This window comes from Astyanax mexicanus, chromosome 4, assembly GCF_023375975.1.
Source record: "Astyanax mexicanus isolate ESR-SI-001 chromosome 4, AstMex3_surface, whole genome shotgun sequence".
In the NCBI taxonomy this organism is placed as follows: Eukaryota; Metazoa; Chordata; class Actinopteri; order Characiformes; family Acestrorhamphidae; genus Astyanax; species Astyanax mexicanus.
The window spans coordinates 30057582-30073352 of record NC_064411.1 but is presented as its reverse complement, the minus strand read 5'-3'; positions in this window follow the sequence as shown (position 1 = coordinate 30073352).

Sequence of the window (15771 nt, the reverse complement as noted above, 5' to 3'; positions counted from 1 at the left end):
CAGAAAGTACCAGCCGTCAACGTCTAGCACCCTCCTGACCGTCTTGTACAAGCCGCTGGACGTTAGGTGCTGACCAGCCCGATGGCAGTTGGGCTGCTTGCACAAGAGCTTGAACGACCACCTCCGGTAGGGCATCCACAGACAGAAGGGCCGGGTGAAGAATACGTCAGGTGAGGATGGGGGCTGATTATAGACAGGGCGTGGAGGCGGGGGATACCACCACATATGTTGGCTGTCCACAAGAACAGCCTTTCCTGCCTGGTCCCTCCTGAAAAGAGCACGGCTGACCCACTCATGCTGCTCCTTTGGGAGATGGTGCTTCCAGCTCTGTGGAAGCACTGGGCCCTTCAGAAAAGAAGGCTTGTCAGTCTATGTTTTTCTCCATACTTGTTCTTGTGAAGTGATAAAACACTACAGATTAATGATAACCTTACCTCGGAAACAGCAGGAGGGGTCGCACCTTTCTGTGCTACAATCCTGGCAGAACGAGATGGGAGAGCAGGTGGTGTGACAGGAACAGGTGAAGGAGCTGCAAGAATCATAAAAAAGTCTGTCAATAGAGATTCTAAACAATGTATTTCGAATTCGTAATATAGTTGTTATTGCACTAACAAACATATACTACATCTACTGCTAACTATGTAAATGAGTGCCAAAAAAAGCAGGAAACAATGAAACAAGAGTGAGTAAAACATGGAAACCTTCAGGAAATTTCAGCCAAATAACAGTGATGGAAGCACAGAGACAAGTGATGCTTACAATTTTTTTTGCAATTATTCCACCCAAGCAAAGGACGAAGGGAGAGGGCATGCACACTAGAACCAACTACGTTTCTAGTATAATGACAGGGACTAATGTTCGATGGGCCAGTTACAGCAGTTACCTTAACTTCTTCTGCATCATTCCAAAAGAACTAATAAAACACATGGATTTAAAGAAACACATTAAATACATTATTTAAGATTTTTGTAATTAACATTTTGTATAATCAAAATTAAATCCAGAAACACACACCTGATCTCTCCACCTCCTCTGCACACATCATCAGCTCATCATCAGTGGGCTCTGAAAAGTACAAAAATTATAGAACTTTTTTATATGATCATTTTCATAAAATTTTTTCACATGTGGCTTTTCATCAGATTGAATCTCACCAGGAGCTTTGTGAGACGATCGGTGCAGAGGTGAGTCACGAGCCATTGGAGGAGGAGGAAATGAGGTGGAATGCAGCACCTCCAAATCCCTCTTCTGGATGTACTTTTTTAGTGCATCCATCTTGGTTCCAGGTCTGGTCTTCTGAACCCTCAGCCACTGGACATAGCTATTAAAACACAGAATTATGGGGAAAAAAAAAAGTTTACAATCAACTTCTTTTTAATCACATCACATATCTAATTATGTTACATCTACGTATTTACAAAGACACTGCTAGTACACCAAAAAAATTACAGTATGGCTTAGGTTTTCTTCACCTTTTTTTCTCCTTGTCCTGAGACTCGTACAGGTCCTTACAGGTGCAAGTCTTGTGTGCGCCAAAGCCCACCAAGCAATCACCGACTGTGCCCCCCTGCCTCCGCTGCTTTATGGCCTCAGCGACCTCGGGGTAGAAGCTGGCGTATTTGAGGAGAACATCCTTATTGCTCATGAGGGCAGTCTCGCTCAAATCGCCGGACTCACGCTCCTTCTGATGCCCAGCGAGGACCATGGCAGCGTAGCCCATGTCATTTTCCAGAAGCCATCTGAAGTTTTTCCCTCGGTACTGGCCAAACTGGATGGTGCTCACACTGGCTACCAGCTGGTTGTCCCGAGGGTCTCCTCCTCCAGCCACCACCTTCTGCTTGGCTTCTGCCCAGGCTACATCCCGATCCTGCATCTTGAAGGGAGCACCTGACCCTATGCGTGCCAAGTGCTCCCTCTCTGCTGCCTGTGCTGCAGGTGAAGCTCGCAGGGTGAGTTCCCCATTCTCCTCAAAACGGAATGCTGGCTTTGCATCCATGCTTAGAATCCTTTAAAAATACAAAAAATGTATATTATCAGAAATGAACTGTATGGAAAAATACATTTTGACATCTGAAACATTTATATCACAACAACTGTTACTGTTATAATTAATATTTTTCATGTTTATCTATTTTTAAGTACATAAAATTTACCTATAAATGCCACATTTCAAAAACAATTAAAGAGTACGATTCACTGTTACATGTTAAATATTTAGTTTGCATTTGACTCAAAATGCTACACTTAATAAATATCTTTTAACTAATATCCAAACCTAGAATTATTGGTTCCACATTTTTTAGAACTATTTACTACATTTACAAAAATAACCAAAACCTAATAAACAAGACTAATCCTGCCCAAATGTGGTAACAGTTCTTTAAACAGACAGAAAAAAAGTTCCTTAAGTTTAAGTTAAAATGGTCTGGCAATATATCATAATATTATTATAACAATTATTATACTACTACAATTAGATTATTATACACTCACATATAATAACCAAATCACAGCCCTGATGTTTAACACACCCTGTAGTATTTTATTGCTAAATTCGACAACATAATGCTATAATATTAATTACAAATAAATAAGAATTGTTACAGTATTCATTACAGAATTATAAAAAAGGGATTAATAGCATTTACATATTGCTTTAGGTAAGTAAACGTGGAAAATATGATAACTTAGTTGATAAAGACAAATACGACAAAACGGAGGATTTTTACCGCGACAAAACATAACACTTTGTAGCTGGTTAAACTAGTTAAAATCTTCTATTACTTGGAAAAAAATACGCTTACATTTCGAATCAAAAACCAAGCTTTTAGGACGCTAGAAAACACGGGGATATGTATCTAGCCAGCCAGTGACCAGTAACTTACATTAATACAATAAAAACGTCTTTCCAACGAGACAAAATGTACATATATATATATTTTCGTTAAGTACAAAAAATCCCGCAATCGAAAGTTATTTTAAAAACTGATGACTTACGTGTTAAAGTGCTGAGGCTGGAAAAGATCCGTCCGCTCCGAAGTGCTCTGAAACGCTCAGGTTTCAAAAATGCCGCCTCAGAGCCCGGGCCAGGAGGGGAAAGCAGTCTGAAACACTTCGTCACCAAAACACGCCCACTGGCCAATCGCGGGGGCTCTATACGCATAGCAACCTATCAGCGCCGTCCGCCGTGAAACACTTCGTGTGAAACACTTCTTCCAGCGACCAATCAGGGTGTGAAACACTTCTTCCATCGACCAATCAGGAGGTGAAACACTTCGTCATGGTTCGCCCGAAGATTGTTCCACTGTAGTGGCCTAAAATGGGGCCCAATCTTCTCGGTTGAGCCCCCGCGGGCCGTGCGAGAACCTCCGGGAACGAAAACGGGCTCGGCCGTGAACGGGGATCGCCCCGACGCGGTCTCGGACAGCGGGGTGGGGAGGAGTTGTTTCGTTTTGGGGAGGAATTGTTTCATTTGGGGGCGGGCAGAGCTTGAGCTTCGGGCGGGGAGAGCTTGAGCCAACCGGAACGAGAGGCGGGGAGATGGAGGGGCGGGCTCTAAAAGGAGGGGCGGGCTCTCGCGTAGCGGGAGTTATGAAAACACCGGCCCAGCATACACGACAGGAGAACACCAGGATACAGAACCGGACAACGTGGAGAGAGAGAGAGAGAGAGAGAGAAGGCAAGAAAATCAATCACCGCGAGTGTGTTTATAAAAAAGTATTACCGGACAACGTGGAGAGAGAGAGAGAGAGAGAGAGAGAGAAGGCAAGAAAATCAATCACCGCGAGTGTGTTTATAAAAAAGTATTACCGGACAACGTGGAGAGAGAGAGAGAGAGAGAGAGAGAAGGCAAGAAAATCAATCACCGCGAGTGTGTTTATAAAAAAGTATTTGTGTGTGTTTAAAACCTATAATTTGTTTGTTTTTCTGTTCTTGTTTTTCACAGAATGAACACTTTTGAAAAGAAAATTATCCAGAGGCTTCATAAATCCACTAAGTTAAAGGATAAAAGGTATTTGTTCAGTGTGCATTTTTTTTAGTATATTAAGACTGTTGTATTAATATATCTGTATATTATTATTCATGCACGTCTGTTTTGTTATTGTATTTTTGTGTTATATAGTTACATTGGCTGGCTGAGGCAGGTCCACTGCAAACCGGGTGGGCATTTGCATGCAAAGAAGGCACTAGTTTTGCAACTGGACGAGGAGAAAAAGAGAGCAGCTAAATTCTGCCTTCCACGCTGGCCGCCCATCATCTCCATAATGTTGAGGGAGAGAAGGAAGAGGGCAAGAAGAGAGCTGGAGTGGGTCCAAGCAGTCCAGGCCTCTGCGTCCAAGCTTCCAAGGAGCAGGCCTGATCCTCGCTCAGGTGGCACAGAGAGCAGAGGTGGGTCTCAGTTCTGCCCTCCCCACTGGCCGCCAGTCATCTCCCAAAAAGAGATGATGAAAAGAAGCTGGTTTCTGCGGGAGCTTGAGAGGGCCCGACTTGCTCAGGCCAAGAAAAGACGCAGGAGGGCTTCCAAACCAGGTAATGTACTTTGGCAGACCCTTTTTCATGTACTACAATTCTTACATCTACGTGTTCTGTGAGGACTAAATTTTGTCATGCTTTTTTTAACCTCAGCCAAGGTGACAAGAGCAACTGTGTGGAGAAGGAAAAGAAGTTTGGAAGAGGACAAGAAGGTCCTGCAGAAGATTAGATATGTTTACACACAGAAGCCACCTGGCATCCTCTGCCATCTCTGTGGCCAGCCCAGGAGAATGGAATTCGGCCATGTCACCTACAAGGGCAAGAGCTTTTGCTCCACCGCCTCTGGCCAGAGTGCCCCCGACTGGCTGGCAGAGCAGAAGTGGGTGGATGGGTCATGCAGGGGAAGGAACGTCCCAAGAACCACAGCCTGGAATACTCAAAAAAGAAGGCAGAGGGAACAGGAAGCTGAGGAGTTTGGTGTCAGGCTGAAGGACAGGAAAAGGCCTGGTTTCCACATTTGCAACCTGTGTGGCCAACCCCGACAAAAGGATTTTGGGCACAGCCGCTACAAAGGGGTCCCCTTCTGCTCGCTATATGAAGGGATATCAGTCGAAGAGTGGCTCGCCAAGCAACGCTCCGCAGACCGAAAAGGCAGACCTGTAAAGAGCAAGAGTGGGAGGAAGAAGGACTGAAGAACTGAAGAAAAAAAATCCCTGCCCAGCCCTCCAGCGCTTAAGATTTGTAAAAAGCTGAAGTTTAACCATATTTCTTGTAAATATTTAAATTTCTGTATTTTATTTGTACTTTTCAAATGTTGAAGAAATTTAAGGATTCTGTTCTCCTCCTGCACTGTGTGGACCTACTCAGCACTTTGCCAACATGTTCATGGTCTGGACGAGGTGGTGGAGGTGGCTGCGGCATAAGCACAGGCTGAGGTGGTGGAGGTGGCTGCGGCATAAGCACAGGCTGAGGTGGCTGCGGCATAAGCGCATGCTGAGGTGGCGCAGGTGGCTGCGGCATAAGCACAGGCTGAGGTGGCTGCGGCATAAGCGCATGCTGAGGTGGCGCAGGTGGCTGCAGCATAAGCACTGGCTGAGGTGGCTGTGGCAACAACACAGAGTGAGGCAGTAGACGTGGTTGAGGTGGCACTGGAAAGCGACCAGGTTGTTGTGGTGTCAGCTGGCTTTGCAGTTACGACACTGCAGCAGAAACCTGACGCTGTCCTCTCCGTGCAGCCTGCCCAGACCGATCCGGAGGAGTGATGAACTCAAATGGCCTCGGATGTTCAGGCTTTGGATCAATCTGCCTGGGCTCAGGTTGTGGGGTGGCTGACAGAATGCTGGGATTTGGTGCAGGGATCTGCATTGACAGCACAACCTGTTCCTGCTTCTTCTGGAAATTGTTGTGCCTATTAAATCAGAAAAAAAGAAAAAAGAAGAGAAAACAAACACATAAATAAATAATTTTCAGGGTTCAGCTGTGAATTGTCTGCACTGCATTGATACTGTTAGGTTAAGAAACTTACCACAGAGAGAGAGTGCGTTGGTTAATTTCAAAAAGTTGAAGCGCTGTTGCTTCCACGAGCCCGGGGCTGTTCAGAGTCAGACTCCGTATCCTACCATAGTCATATAGGACGACAGCCCACCGGTTCATCCTGAAGCCCATCAGCTTTCGGCCCCTGGGATGAACAAAGCACAGCTCCAGGCAAATGGCCTCAACAAGGCGGCTTGCATTCGGCCATTGCGCCGGCCCTGTGCCTTGGCCCAGCAAACAGCTACAAAGAAAAACACACAAAAACAGACAAGTTTAGTATATTAAATCGAACTACTGTTTCGGTGCTGTTTTTTAAAAATAATCAGTCGTATAATAGAAGACTGTTTGGATTGTTTTGCTTACAGTTTTATCCAGTCCTATCCGTCATTAAAGAGCAAACTCCTTACCGTTTCAGACTTTCTGTTCCACTGCATGTGGTGGTCTTCGAGTGGCTGGCCTTAAACCGGCCCTGGAGAAGCCGCTCCCTGTGTCTCGGCAAGTAGGAGACACGCTGCTTGTCAGCCTCTGACAGAGACTTCCAGAGGCTGATTATTTACAGGTTCATCACGCAGCCCCACCAGGTACCTGGCCAGCCTGACCACATGATCGTACCCCGGTGCTCTATCGGGCCCTATGACCACCTGGCAAAATAAACAAAAGAACAAAAGAAATAAATTCAAATTCAAGTTGCTTTGACATGAGCGTTTTAAAAATTATTTAAATCTAAACTTACATTATTGCCGTCATCCACCCCTGATGCAGCTACTGAGGACGGAAGGCCTGGCTCAGAGAGGGGCTCCTTGGACAGAGGAGGAGAAGGAGGAGTAGCCACTGGTTCTGCCGCAGTCAATGGTTCTGCTGGAGCCACTGGTGGAGCATATCTGGACAGCAATACGTGGTGGGGTTGTAAACCAGAAACCGGCGCCACTGTGGGGTCAATGATTTCCTCCTCTTTGACCAAATAGCTGACCTCATCATCCTCCCACTCTGACTCGTCATCTGGGGTGTCATCTGGGGCGTCTGGGTCCCGACCGATGTCCTCCCTCAGCTCCTTACACTGCTGGGAGTACAGGTACTCAACACCTATTAACTCGCCTGCAAGACACGCACAAAAAAAAAAAATCACAATACAATATTAAAAAAAAAGAATAACAGGTTTGTATTTGTGTTTGATTGGTCGACAACAGCGTCATGACTCTGATGAGAATAGTTACCTGTGTACTCTCCTGGTTTTGTCCAGTCTGCAACAAGCTTGCAGTTCAGCAGCTGTTGACTGAGCTGGTTCAGGCTGTGCTGCAGATGGCCACTGTAACAGCGCAGTACCTGATCTGACTGGTCTACCGCTGCGGCACGGTCCTCATTCCATCTCGTCAATCCTTCCAAAAGGAATGCCTGGAAATTTTCTGCATTTGCAGAAGTTCCTGTTACGCAAAGACACAATTTAGATATTGAGTTCAATAAAAGACACATGCACATATGTACGCACACACATAAAGACACATAGGATCCATGGTACAATACTCACCAGGTATGAAGTTGTTTAGATGATGATGGAATGATTCCAGGGAGGTGGTGCCCCGTGCACACCGGTAAACAGGCAGGACTACACATTGGTCACCCAGGCTGCTGTCCTAGCTGCTGCCCCAGCCAGCTTCTTTGTAACCTAAATGCACAAAAAAAAAAAAAAAAAAAAAGACAATGCATGAGTTGACATATTACAAAGTGTGCTGTTTTACAATGCTTGAAAGTCGGTCAATTAAAAATATTACCTTCTTTGTGGAATCCATCTTTAAGATGGATCCAAAAATGGAGGTGACCCTTGACTTCATCTCACCGATCCGCGTACGCACATCCTCGGCGTGGACAGTGAGAAGCCAGTGGTGAGAGGGAATAGGCACCATGGGTGGTGGTGGTGCAATGCTCGGTGCCTCTACGCCAGCGACCTGGAATTTCTTACACACTGCAAGATATTGCAGTGTGCTTGCCATCCACGCCTCGCTGTGCTGCTCCCTCAATTTATTGGAGAGCATACGGATGCTGTTGCCAAGGGTCCGCTCCCTCATCAGCCGCACCACCCTCATGTCACAGGACAACCTGTAAGCACACACATTAACAGAAAAAAGGTTGGACAGGCTGTAAATGGCTGCGAGTTCTGTGTTCTGTGATCTGTACAGGTGGGTTGCAGGGAGAGAACAATAGAGGAGTTAACGGCCGTACAAACGGGCCGACATTCCAGACCAAGGACATGAAAAGGTGACAAGACAATACACTACTGCTCACTTAACATGACAATACCACCCCATCAATGGACCTTAATTGGTCTGTAATGTGTGGGCCTTGTGTTTGTTTGTTTTACCTGTATGTGAGGACAGCTGGAAACATGGCACGATGTGCAGGATCCATCTGCTCCAGGATGTCCTGTGACCACCCTGCAATCTTCTTCCGACAACGATGGCACTCGAGGTACTCTGTGGCCAGAAAGTACCAGCCGTCAACGTCTAGCACCCTCCTGACCGTCTTGTACAAGCCGCTGGACGTTAGGTGCTGACCAGCCCGATGGCAGTTGGGCTGCTTGCACAAGAGCTTGAACGACCACCTCCGGTAGGGCATCCACAGACAGAAGGGCCGGGTGAAGAATACGTCAGGTGAGGATGGGGGCTGATTATAGACAGGGCGTGGAGGCGGGGGATACCACCACATATGTTGGCTGTCCACAAGAACAGCCTTTCCTGCCTGGTCCCTCCTGAAAAGAGCACGGCTGACCCACTCATGCTGCTCCTTTGGGAGATGGTGCTTCCAGCTCTGTGGAAGCACTGGGCCCTTCAGAAAAGAAGGCTTGTCAGTCTATGTTTTTCTCCATACTTGTTCTTGTGAAGTGATAAAACACTACAGATTAATGATAACCTTACCTCGGAAACAGCAGGAGGGGTCGCACCTTTCTGTGCTACAATCCTGGCAGAACGAGATGGGAGAGCAGGTGGTGTGACAGGAACAGGTGAAGGAGCTGCAAGAATCATAAAAAAGTCTGTCAATAGAGATTCTAAACAATGTATTTCGAATTCGTAATATAGTTGTTATTGCACTAACAAACATATACTACATCTACTGCTAACTATGTAAATGAGTGCCAAAAAAAGCAGGAAACAATGAAACAAGAGTGAGTAAAACATGGAAACCTTCAGGAAATTTCAGCCAAATAACAGTGATGGAAGCACAGAGACAAGTGATGCTTACAATTTTTTTTGCAATTATTCCACCCAAGCAAAGGACGAAGGGAGAGGGCATGCACACTAGAACCAACTACGTTTCTAGTATAATGACAGGGACTAATGTTCGATGGGCCAGTTACAGCAGTTACCTTAACTTCTTCTGCATCATTCCAAAAGAACTAATAAAACACATGGATTTAAAGAAACACATTAAATACATTATTTAAGATTTTTGTAATTAACATTTTGTATAATCAAAATTAAATCCAGAAACACACACCTGATCTCTCCACCTCCTCTGCACACATCATCAGCTCATCATCAGTGGGCTCTGAAAAGTACAAAAATTATAGAACTTTTTTATATGATCATTTTCATAAAATTTTTTCACATGTGGCTTTTCATCAGATTGAATCTCACCAGGAGCTTTGTGAGACGATCGGTGCAGAGGTGAGTCACGAGCCATTGGAGGAGGAGGAAATGAGGTGGAATGCAGCACCTCCAAATCCCTCTTCTGGATGTACTTTTTTAGTGCATCCATCTTGGTTCCAGGTCTGGTCTTCTGAACCCTCAGCCACTGGACATAGCTATTAAAACACAGAATTATGGGGAAAAAAAAAAGTTTACAATCAACTTCTTTTTAATCACATCACATATCTAATTATGTTACATCTACGTATTTACAAAGACACTGCTAGTACACCAAAAAAATTACAGTATGGCTTAGGTTTTCTTCACCTTTTTTTCTCCTTGTCCTGAGACTCGTACAGGTCCTTACAGGTGCAAGTCTTGTGTGCGCCAAAGCCCACCAAGCAATCACCGACTGTGCCCCCCTGCCTCCGCTGCTTTATGGCCTCAGCGACCTCGGGGTAGAAGCTGGCGTATTTGAGGAGAACATCCTTATTGCTCATGAGGGCAGTCTCGCTCAAATCGCCGGACTCACGCTCCTTCTGATGCCCAGCGAGGACCATGGCAGCGTAGCCCATGTCATTTTCCAGAAGCCATCTGAAGTTTTTCCCTCGGTACTGGCCAAACTGGATGGTGCTCACACTGGCTACCAGCTGGTTGTCCCGAGGGTCTCCTCCTCCAGCCACCACCTTCTGCTTGGCTTCTGCCCAGGCTACATCCCGATCCTGCATCTTGAAGGGAGCACCTGACCCTATGCGTGCCAAGTGCTCCCTCTCTGCTGCCTGTGCTGCAGGTGAAGCTCGCAGGGTGAGTTCCCCATTCTCCTCAAAACGGAATGCTGGCTTTGCATCCATGCTTAGAATCCTTTAAAAATACAAAAAATGTATATTATCAGAAATGAACTGTATGGAAAAATACATTTTGACATCTGAAACATTTATATCACAACAACTGTTACTGTTATAATTAATATTTTTCATGTTTATCTATTTTTAAGTACATAAAATTTACCTATAAATGCCACATTTCAAAAACAATTAAAGAGTACGATTCACTGTTACATGTTAAATATTTAGTTTGCATTTGACTCAAAATGCTACACTTAATAAATATCTTTTAACTAATATCCAAACCTAGAATTATTGGTTCCACATTTTTTAGAACTATTTACTACATTTACAAAAATAACCAAAACCTAATAAACAAGACTAATCCTGCCCAAATGTGGTAACAGTTCTTTAAACAGACAGAAAAAAAGTTCCTTAAGTTTAAGTTAAAATGGTCTGGCAATATATCATAATATTATTATAACAATTATTATACTACTACAATTAGATTATTATACACTCACATATAATAACCAAATCACAGCCCTGATGTTTAACACACCCTGTAGTATTTTATTGCTAAATTCGACAACATAATGCTATAATATTAATTACAAATAAATAAGAATTGTTACAGTATTCATTACAGAATTATAAAAAAGGGATTAATAGCATTTACATATTGCTTTAGGTAAGTAAACGTGGAAAATATGATAACTTAGTTGATAAAGACAAATACGACAAAACGGAGGATTTTTACCGCGACAAAACATAACACTTTGTAGCTGGTTAAACTAGTTAAAATCTTCTATTACTTGGAAAAAAATACGCTTACATTTCGAATCAAAAACCAAGCTTTTAGGACGCTAGAAAACACGGGGATATGTATCTAGCCAGCCAGTGACCAGTAACTTACATTAATACAATAAAAACGTCTTTCCAACGAGACAAAATGTACATATATATATATTTTCGTTAAGTACAAAAAATCCCGCAATCGAAAGTTATTTTAAAAACTGATGACTTACGTGTTAAAGTGCTGAGGCTGGAAAAGATCCGTCCGCTCCGAAGTGCTCTGAAACGCTCAGGTTTCAAAAATGCCGCCTCAGAGCCCGGGCCAGGAGGGGAAAGCAGTCTGAAACACTTCGTCACCAAAACACGCCCACTGGCCAATCGCGGGGGCTCTATACGCATAGCAACCTATCAGCGCCGTCCGCCGTGAAACACTTCGTGTGAAACACTTCTTCCAGCGACCAATCAGGGTGTGAAACACTTCTTCCATCGACCAATCAGGAGGTGAAACACTTCGTCATGGTTCGCCCGAAGATTGTTCCACTGTAGTGGCCTAAAATGGGGCCCAATCTTCTCGGTTGAGCCCCCGCGGGCCGTGCGAGAACCTCCGGGAACGAAAACGGGCTCGGCCGTGAACGGGGATCGCCCCGACGCGGTCTCGGACAGCGGGGTGGGGAGGAGTTGTTTCGTTTTGGGGAGGAATTGTTTCATTTGGGGGCGGGCAGAGCTTGAGCTTCGGGCGGGGAGAGCTTGAGCCAACCGGAACGAGAGGCGGGGAGATGGAGGGGCGGGCTCTAAAAGGAGGGGCGGGCTCTCGCGTAGCGGGAGTTATGAAAACACCGGCCCAGCATACACGACAGGAGAACACCAGGATACAGAACCGGACAACGTGGAGAGAGAGAGAGAGAGAGAGAGAAGGCAAGAAAATCAATCACCGCGAGTGTGTTTATAAAAAAGTATTACCGGACAACGTGGAGAGAGAGAGAGAGAGAGAGAGAGAGAAGGCAAGAAAATCAATCACCGCGAGTGTGTTTATAAAAAAGTATTACCGGACAACGTGGAGAGAGAGAGAGAGAGAGAGAGAGAGAAGGCAAGAAAATCAATCACCGCGAGTGTGTTTATAAAAAAGTATTTGTGTGTGTTTAAAACCTATAATTTGTTTGTTTTTCTGTTCTTGTTTTTCACAGAATGAACACTTTTGAAAAGAAAATTATCCAGAGGCTTCATAAATCCACTAAGTTAAAGGATAAAAGGTATTTGTTCAGTGTGCATTTTTTTTAGTATATTAAGACTGTTGTATTAATATATCTGTATATTATTATTCATGCACGTCTGTTTTGTTATTGTATTTTTGTGTTATATAGTTACATTGGCTGGCTGAGGCAGGTCCACTGCAAACCGGGTGGGCATTTGCATGCAAAGAAGGCACTAGTTTTGCAACTGGACGAGGAGAAAAAGAGAGCAGCTAAATTCTGCCTTCCACGCTGGCCGCCCATCATCTCCATAATGTTGAGGGAGAGAAGGAAGAGGGCAAGAAGAGAGCTGGAGTGGGTCCAAGCAGTCCAGGCCTCTGCGTCCAAGCTTCCAAGGAGCAGGCCTGATCCTCGCTCAGGTGGCACAGAGAGCAGAGGTGGGTCTCAGTTCTGCCCTCCCCACTGGCCGCCAGTCATCTCCCAAAAAGAGATGATGAAAAGAAGCTGGTTTCTGCGGGAGCTTGAGAGGGCCCGACTTGCTCAGGCCAAGAAAAGACGCAGGAGGGCTTCCAAACCAGGTAATGTACTTTGGCAGACCCTTTTTCATGTACTACAATTCTTACATCTACGTGTTCTGTGAGGACTAAATTTTGTCATGCTTTTTTTAACCTCAGCCAAGGTGACAAGAGCAACTGTGTGGAGAAGGAAAAGAAGTTTGGAAGAGGACAAGAAGGTCCTGCAGAAGATTAGATATGTTTACACACAGAAGCCACCTGGCATCCTCTGCCATCTCTGTGGCCAGCCCAGGAGAATGGAATTCGGCCATGTCACCTACAAGGGCAAGAGCTTTTGCTCCACCGCCTCTGGCCAGAGTGCCCCCGACTGGCTGGCAGAGCAGAAGTGGGTGGATGGGTCATGCAGGGGAAGGAACGTCCCAAGAACCACAGCCTGGAATACTCAAAAAAGAAGGCAGAGGGAACAGGAAGCTGAGGAGTTTGGTGTCAGGCTGAAGGACAGGAAAAGGCCTGGTTTCCACATTTGCAACCTGTGTGGCCAACCCCGACAAAAGGATTTTGGGCACAGCCGCTACAAAGGGGTCCCCTTCTGCTCGCTATATGAAGGGATATCAGTCGAAGAGTGGCTCGCCAAGCAACGCTCCGCAGACCGAAAAGGCAGACCTGTAAAGAGCAAGAGTGGGAGGAAGAAGGACTGAAGAACTGAAGAAAAAAAATCCCTGCCCAGCCCTCCAGCGCTTAAGATTTGTAAAAAGCTGAAGTTTAACCATATTTCTTGTAAATATTTAAATTTCTGTATTTTATTTGTACTTTTCAAATGTTGAAGAAATTTAAGGATTCTGTTCTCCTCCTGCACTGTGTGGACCTACTCAGCACTTTGCCAACATGTTCATGGTCTGGACGAGGTGGTGGAGGTGGCTGCGGCATAAGCACAGGCTGAGGTGGTGGAGGTGGCTGCGGCATAAGCACAGGCTGAGGTGGCTGCGGCATAAGCGCATGCTGAGGTGGCGCAGGTGGCTGCGGCATAAGCACAGGCTGAGGTGGCTGCGGCATAAGCGCATGCTGAGGTGGCGCAGGTGGCTGCAGCATAAGCACTGGCTGAGGTGGCTGTGGCAACAACACAGAGTGAGGCAGTAGACGTGGTTGAGGTGGCACTGGAAAGCGACCAGGTTGTTGTGGTGTCAGCTGGCTTTGCAGTTACGACACTGCAGCAGAAACCTGACGCTGTCCTCTCCGTGCAGCCTGCCCAGACCGATCCGGAGGAGTGATGAACTCAAATGGCCTCGGATGTTCAGGCTTTGGATCAATCTGCCTGGGCTCAGGTTGTGGGGTGGCTGACAGAATGCTGGGATTTGGTGCAGGGATCTGCATTGACAGCACAACCTGTTCCTGCTTCTTCTGGAAATTGTTGTGCCTATTAAATCAGAAAAAAAGAAAAAAGAAGAGAAAACAAACACATAAATAAATAATTTTCAGGGTTCAGCTGTGAATTGTCTGCACTGCATTGATACTGTTAGGTTAAGAAACTTACCACAGAGAGAGAGTGCGTTGGTTAATTTCAAAAAGTTGAAGCGCTGTTGCTTCCACGAGCCCGGGGCTGTTCAGAGTCAGACTCCGTATCCTACCATAGTCATATAGGACGACAGCCCACCGGTTCATCCTGAAGCCCATCAGCTTTCGGCCCCTGGGATGAACAAAGCACAGCTCCAGGCAAATGGCCTCAACAAGGCGGCTTGCATTCGGCCATTGCGCCGGCCCTGTGCCTTGGCCCAGCAAACAGCTACAAAGAAAAACACACAAAAACAGACAAGTTTAGTATATTAAATCGAACTACTGTTTCGGTGCTGTTTTTTAAAAATAATCAGTCGTATAATAGAAGACTGTTTGGATTGTTTTGCTTACAGTTTTATCCAGTCCTATCCGTCATTAAAGAACAAACTCCTTACCGTTTCAGACTTTCTGTTCCACTGCATGTGGTGGTCTTCGAGTGGCTGGCCTTAAACCGGCCCTGGAGAAGCCGCTCCCTGTGTCTCGGCAAGTAGGAGACACGCTGCTTGTCAGCCTCTGACAGAGACTTCCAGAGGCTGATTATTTACAGGTTCATCACGCAGCCCCACCAGGTACCTGGCCAGCCTGACCACATGATCGTACCCCGGTGCTCTATCGGGCCCTATGACCACCTGGCAAAATAAACAAAAGAACAAAAGAAATAAATTCAAATTCAAGTTGCTTTGACATGAGCGTTTTAAAAATTATTTAAATCTAAACTTACATTATTGCCGTCATCCACCCCTGATGCAGCTACTGAGGACGGAAGGCCTGGCTCAGAGAGGGGCTCCTTGGACAGAGGAGGAGAAGGAGGAGTAGCCACTGGTTCTGCCGCAGTCAATGGTTCTGCTGGAGCCACTGGTGGAGCATATCTGGACAGCAATCCGTGGTGGGGTTGTAAACCAGAAACCGGCGCCACTGTGGGGTCAATGATTTCCTCCTCTTTGACCAAATAGCTGACCTCATCATCCTCCCACTCTGACTCGTCATCTGGGGTGTCATCTGGGGCGTCTGGGTCCCGACCGATGTCCTCCCTCAGCTCCTTACACTGCTGGGAGTACAGGTACTCAACACCTATTAACTCGCCTGCAAGACACGCACAAAAAAAAAAAATCACAATACAATATTAAAAAAAAAGAATAACAGGTTTGTATTTGTGTTTGATTGGTCGACAACAGCGTCATGACTCTGATGAGAATAGTTACCTGTGTACTCTCCTGGTTTTGTCCAGTCTGCAACAAGCTTGCAGTTCAGCAGCTGTTGACTGAGCTGG